This window comes from Petromyzon marinus, chromosome 37, assembly GCF_048934315.1.
Source record: "Petromyzon marinus isolate PM22_M1 ecotype Great Lakes invasive population chromosome 37, UKy_Petmar_22M1.pri1.0, whole genome shotgun sequence".
NCBI classification, from domain to species: domain Eukaryota; kingdom Metazoa; phylum Chordata; class Hyperoartia; order Petromyzontiformes; family Petromyzontidae; genus Petromyzon; species Petromyzon marinus.
The window spans coordinates 18,206,444-18,212,443 of NC_133703.1; positions in this window are offsets into that span (position 1 = coordinate 18,206,444).

A 6,000-nucleotide genomic window follows, 5' to 3' on the forward strand; every position below is an offset into this window, starting at 1 on the left:
CGCCCGTATTCCGACTCGGGTATCAGTGGCCACAGACGTTGGAACAAAATGACCAGCGCTGTACGATGCGAAAGAAGTTCAACGTACATAGCCACATTGGTGAGACGGCCTGGACTCTCTCCCTGCTTCAGTAAACAAGCGGCGGCCAATGCCTCCCTCGCTCATCTTGAGCAGGATGCCACTTTGACTGCAAAGGACCCACAGGTTGGATTCGAACCGGTATCCTTGGAACTGAAGGGCCTGGCTTGGTGGGGGTGGTGGGGCGGGGTGGGGAGGGCTGGTGGTTTACCCCGACTTAAAGAGCCGTCACCCAACTTCAAATCATTGATTTAAGCAGGCGAGCCCCAGCGAGACTCATTATCTCCATGTGCAATGAGAAAGACCCCGGGAACGCGTTGTCGCGCAGTGACAGTCTCGTGTCGTGTGCGCGTGTGATTGTACGGCGGAGCGGTGGCGCCAGCAGCTACCGACCCGGCGACCCGAGTTCGATTCCGACTCGTGGCCAAACACAGGTGACGGATGCCTCCTCGAAAATGAGTGCCCGGTGTGGTGTGTAAATATCGCCGCTGGGGAGACAAAGGCGGCCCGGCGTGGTGCTGGCCACACCACCCCCCCCCCCCCACTCGCGTGCCGTTTCGGCCTTCGTAGTTGCTCGCCGACAGCACTTGCCCCGACGGCCTTTGTGTTTCTGGAGGTGCGGCAACACGTGTGGGTGATTTCGCAAATTTGTCGAGGGCAGGTTGCAAGGCATGTGGCACGCTCTTGTCACGGCCCCTTCACGATGTCCACCTCAATGGGGGAACGAGAGCGGTGTCCGTAAAGTGTGTGCGTTGTGGTGGCAGCGGTGCAGGTGGAGGAAGTGGGTGAGGGTTGTCTCAGCGATGGCTGGCTGGTTGGTGGTGGTGGTGGTTATGGGATACTGGTCATGATAAGATGTGGTGGTGGTGGAAAGTGGTGATGGGAGCAGTGGGTGGGAAGAAGCAGAAAGATAAATGTTGCGACCTGCAGTGTGGTGAGTGACTTGTGACCTGCAGTGTGGTGAGTGACTTGTGACCTGCAGTGTGGTGAGTGACTTGTGACCTGCAGTGTGGTGAGTGAGTGACTTGTGACCTGCAGTGTGGTGAGTGACTTGTGACCTGCAGTGTGGTGAGTGAGTGACTTGTGACCTGCAGTGTGGTGAGTGACTTGTGACCTGCAGTGTGGTGAGTGAGTGACTTGTGACTTGCAGTGTGGTGAGTGGGTGGCTGTGGATGAGTTGTGGTGCCCTTCGGATAATCACTCTGTACGTAACGAAGGTACACGGAATAAATATTATTGTGATGATGGGTTATTGTGTCATGGAAGTGATGATGAACGTTAGTTATTAAAGTTACGCTGATGAGGTGGTGGCGTTCGGGGTCGTGGTGGTGGGCCAAGTTGGTTAGGTTCGGTAAAAAAAAGTGATGATTATGATTGATTTCGTTAATGCAGGTAATTGTGGTGTTCGTGATGACCACATTGTGCTCCTTTTACTGCTGCTACTGCAGCAGTCATTTGTTTAAGATGGTTGCGTTATGATGCCGGCCTGCTATTGTTTTTGCTACTGTTGCTGCTGCTATGGCTGCTGTTGCTACTGCTTGACAACGCGAATGATAATCTAACTCGCCACAACAGCCGCCAGCCCGAGACAATTAAGCGGCCGCTTCCCGTAACACGTGTCCCGTCCGCCGCTAATTAAGGGCGCCCTATCCTGACGGACGTTAATGGCCACACCTGTCACACCTGCCGCGTAAGATTTGCCAGAGATGGTGGACCCCCTCCCCCCTCACGCCCCCCTCCCTCCCCCCTCACGTTCACCCCCTCCCCCACCTGCCCCCCCCCCCCGCTCTCCACCCCCCCAAACCCTCTCCCTCCTACCTATCCACACACACACCTGCACTCACATCTGCTGATGCTTCTCAGCGGGCGATTCAATTATAATTTAAATCGGGCGTCCTTTATTTAGCCGGGTGAGAGAGCGCGGAGAGAGTGCAGTGGAGAGCGCGGAGAGCGTGCAGTGGAGAGTGTGCTGTGGAGAGTGTGCAGCAGAGAGCTTGCAGCGGAGAGATCGTGCAGCGGCGAGTGTAGTGGAGACTTTTCAGTGGAGAGCGGGTAGAGAGTGCAGTGGAGAGCGGGGAGAGAGTGCAGTGGAGAGTGCGGAGAGAGTTAACAATCTTATGAACAACACCTGGGCCGTGGCAGATCACTGTTATTATTCAGTAGGCTCACATGACATTGACTTCTCCAAGACAGAGGTTCTCTGCAAGCCATCTGGCTACCATGATAGATTCGTTCATGAGGCTATCCACAAATACAAACACAGAGACAATTTCAACCGAGAAGATGGATTCTGGCTTAGCAATCATTGGAAGGATTTGATGAACCATTTAGGGTCTTAATTGATTGTTCAGGCTTACGGTGGCTTTCAGACCATATCCATTATTTTTCGTCTCCCCCCTCCTCTTTTCCGAACATAGATGGACTCGTCCATCTGAATAACTGCCAAATCGCTCTCCGTTGTGCTAACGTTAAAAAACGCCACTTTTTTCAAATGTTCTTGCTGTGGTTTTCACACCTGATGATGATTGCTTGTGTTGCAGTCGAAACGTCGTGATAATTTTATTGTTTTATATTATTATTTTATTGTTTCCCTTCTCCGTGACTTTACCGAAAGAACAGTTGATACAATAGTGATCGCGTATTGTTTGATGTTGCGCGTAGACACACAGCCCACGTGGTTATAGTGACGATGAGAGATGACGTTCAGGGTGATTATGATGATGACACAAGGGAGATGACAAGACATGACGGTGATGATGGATGATGACAGAGATTGTGACGTTGATCAAGAGTAGAGAATGATGATGACGGACGCTTGTGTTGCGCCCGAAACGTCGTGATTTATTTTATTTTATACCTACGTGACTCTACCGAAAGAACCTAAGAGTATGATAATGGTGTTCATATTCTTGGTTCTTTCGGTAAAGTCACGTAGAAGGGAAACAATAAAATAATAAAATATAAAACAGTACAATTCTCACGACGTTTCGACTGCAACACAAGCAATCATCATCTGGTGATGATGATTGCTTGTGTTGCAGTCGAAACGTCAGGTGACGATTGCTTGTGTTGCAGTCGAAACGTCGTGAGAATTTTATTGTTTTATATTTTTATTATTTTATTGTTTCCCTTCTACGTGACTTTACCGAAAAAACCAAGAATGAATCCCTGCAGTCACGAAAGCTTTAAATCAAAAGATAATGGTGTTGTTGATAAATATTACGATGGTGACGATTATTGTGCTATAATAGCAAAAGGCTTATGGTAACAAGATGATGATAGTTTTAATAGCAAGAGATCATTGGTAAAATGATCATTACGGTGATGATAAGACGAAGGATGATTAGAGGGATGACGATGCTGCTGATGATGACGCCGATGACAGGGGGTAGCTAATGAGCTGGCCGGCTAATCGGCCCTATAATTACACGAGAACACTTATTAAGCGTGTTTAATTAATTGTGAGAAATTAATAACAACAATTATAAGAAGCGAGTTCCCCCCCGACACCAAAACAAAGTCCGCACACGCGAAAGCCAATTAGTTAATGAAGAAGGCACGCGAATTGGTTAATTGACTTAGAAGTTGGGCGACGGCAGTGCGAAATGCTGGGGCTGAGATCTCAGACGTTTGTTCACCTCCCTGCGGGGTGCGGGGTGAGGGGGGTGAGGGAGTGTGTGGGAGTGTGGGTGGGGGGGTGTGTGGGAGTGTGTGGGAGTGCGTGGGGGTGTGTGGGAGTGTGTGGGGGTGTGTGGGGGTGCGTGGGAGTGTGGGGGGGGGTGTGTGTGAGTGTCTGTGGGGGGGGGGGGGGTGTGAGTGTGTGTGTGGGGGGGGGGGTGGGAGTGTGTGGGGGGGGGGGTGGGAGTGTGTGGGAGTGTGTGTGGGAGTGTGTGGGAGTGTGTGTGGGGGGGGGGTGTGAGTGTGTGGGGGTTTGTGGGAGTGTGTGGGAGTGTAGGGGGAGGTGTGTGGGAGTGTGGGGGGGGGGGGGTTTGTGGGAGTGTGTGGGAGTGTGGGGGGAGGTGTGTAGGAGTGTGGAGGGGGGGGTGTGGGAGTGTGTGGGAGTATGGTGTGGGAGTGTGAGAGTGTGCGGTGGTGTGTGGGAGTGCGTGAGAGTGTGTGGAGAGGTGTGTAGGAGTGTGTGAGAGTGTGGGGGGGTGTGTGGGAGTGTGTGGGAGTGTGTGGGAGTGTGGGAGGGATGTGTGGGGGGGGGTGTGGGAGTGTGTGGAGTGTGGGGGGGTGTGTGGGAGGGTGTGTGGGAGTGTGTGGGAGTGTGGGGGGGGTGTGTGGGAGTGTGTGGGAGTGTGGGGGGGTGTGTGAGAGTGTGTGGGAGTGTGGGGGGGGGGGGTGTGTGGGAGTGTGTGGGTGTGTGGGAGTGTGGGGGGGGGGGTGTGTGGGAGTGTGTGGAGTGTGGGGGGGGGTGTGTGGGGGGGGTGTTGGAGTGTGTAGGAGTGTGTGGGAGTGTGGGGGTGTGTGGGAGTGTGTGGGAGTGTGGGGGGGTGTTGGGAGTGTGTGGGAGTGTGGGGGGTGTGTGGGGGGGGTGTGTGGGAGTGTGTGGGAGTGTGGGGGGTGTGTGGGAGTGTGGGGGGGTGTGTGGGAGTGTGTGGGAGTGTGGGGGGGGGGGGTTGTGGGAGTGTGTGGGGGGTGTTGGGAGTGTGTGGGGGGTGTGTGGGGGGGGGTGTGTGGGAGTGTGTGGGAGTGTGGGGGGGGGGTTGTGGGAGTGTGTGGGAGTGTGGGGGGGGGGTTGTGGGAGTGTGGGGGGTGTGTGGGAGTGTGTGGGAGTGTGGGGGGTGTGTGGGAGTGTGGGGGGGGTGTGGGAGTGTGTGGGAGTGTGTGAGGGTGTGTGGGAGTGTGTGGGAGTGTGGGGGGGTGTGTGGGAGTGTGGGGGGGGTGTGTGGGAGTGTGGGGGGGTGTGTGGGAGTGTGTGGGGAGTGTGTGGGGGGGGGTGTGGGAGTGTGTGGGAGTGTGTGAGGGTGTGTGGGAGTGTGTGGGAGTGTGGGGGGAGGAGATGTTGGGATTTTTCTCTCCCGCGCTGTCGGGAGGGGAGCTGAGAGCCGCCGAGGGCCGCCGGGCGTCTCGGTGACCTTGGGACGACCTCGGAGCCTCTCCGAGTGGCGCGCGTGCCGGTGGACGGCCGGCCTCCGTGTACGCGTAGCAGCCAGTGGTTTAGTGGTGGTAAGTTAGTGGTGGTAAGTTAGTGGTGGTAGTAGTGGTTGGTGGTGGGGGGGGGGGGGTAGAGGAGTGTAGGCAGAGATCCGGCAAGGATGGTGGGATCGACGGATAGAAGGAAAGATAGACGAACAGACGGACAGAAGGAGAGACGGACAGATGGACGGAGGGACAGAAGGACAAGGAGGCGGACGAGGAGACGCACGCATCGTGACGACGAGGATAACGATGAGTAAGATGCCAATGATGATGGCGGAGGTGCGGGAATAGGCGGAGGTGCGGGAATAGGAGGAGAGAGGCGGAGGATGATGTACGGGAATAGGAGGATAGAGAGGAGGAGGAGGTGCGGGGATAGGAGAGAGAGTGCGCAAAGAGGAGGAGCAGGAGATGGGGATGTGGAGGAGGAGGGAGGAGGGAGGAGGGACGGCGCTGGAGGTGGAGGAAGCGGAGAGGAGTCTGAGAGCGATGAGAGCGAGCGAGCGAGCGGGCGGGGGGAGGACGCGGCTCCGCCTCTAATGACCCGGGGAGCGCCTCTCACAGTCAATTCACTTCAACGCCCTTTATTCCGGCAGATGGGCGCCCATTGAGATTCATTATCTCGTTTGCAAAGGCAAATCTGATTGACCGAACGTGCACACGGACAGTTATTGCCCGCAGTTTGTCAGCGCCTGGGTTTGAAACCAGCGCGGCGGGGAGCGGTGGGGTAGCGGTCAGCAGCGCTGCTCCTGCGATCCCAGGCGACCCGGGGTTCGATTC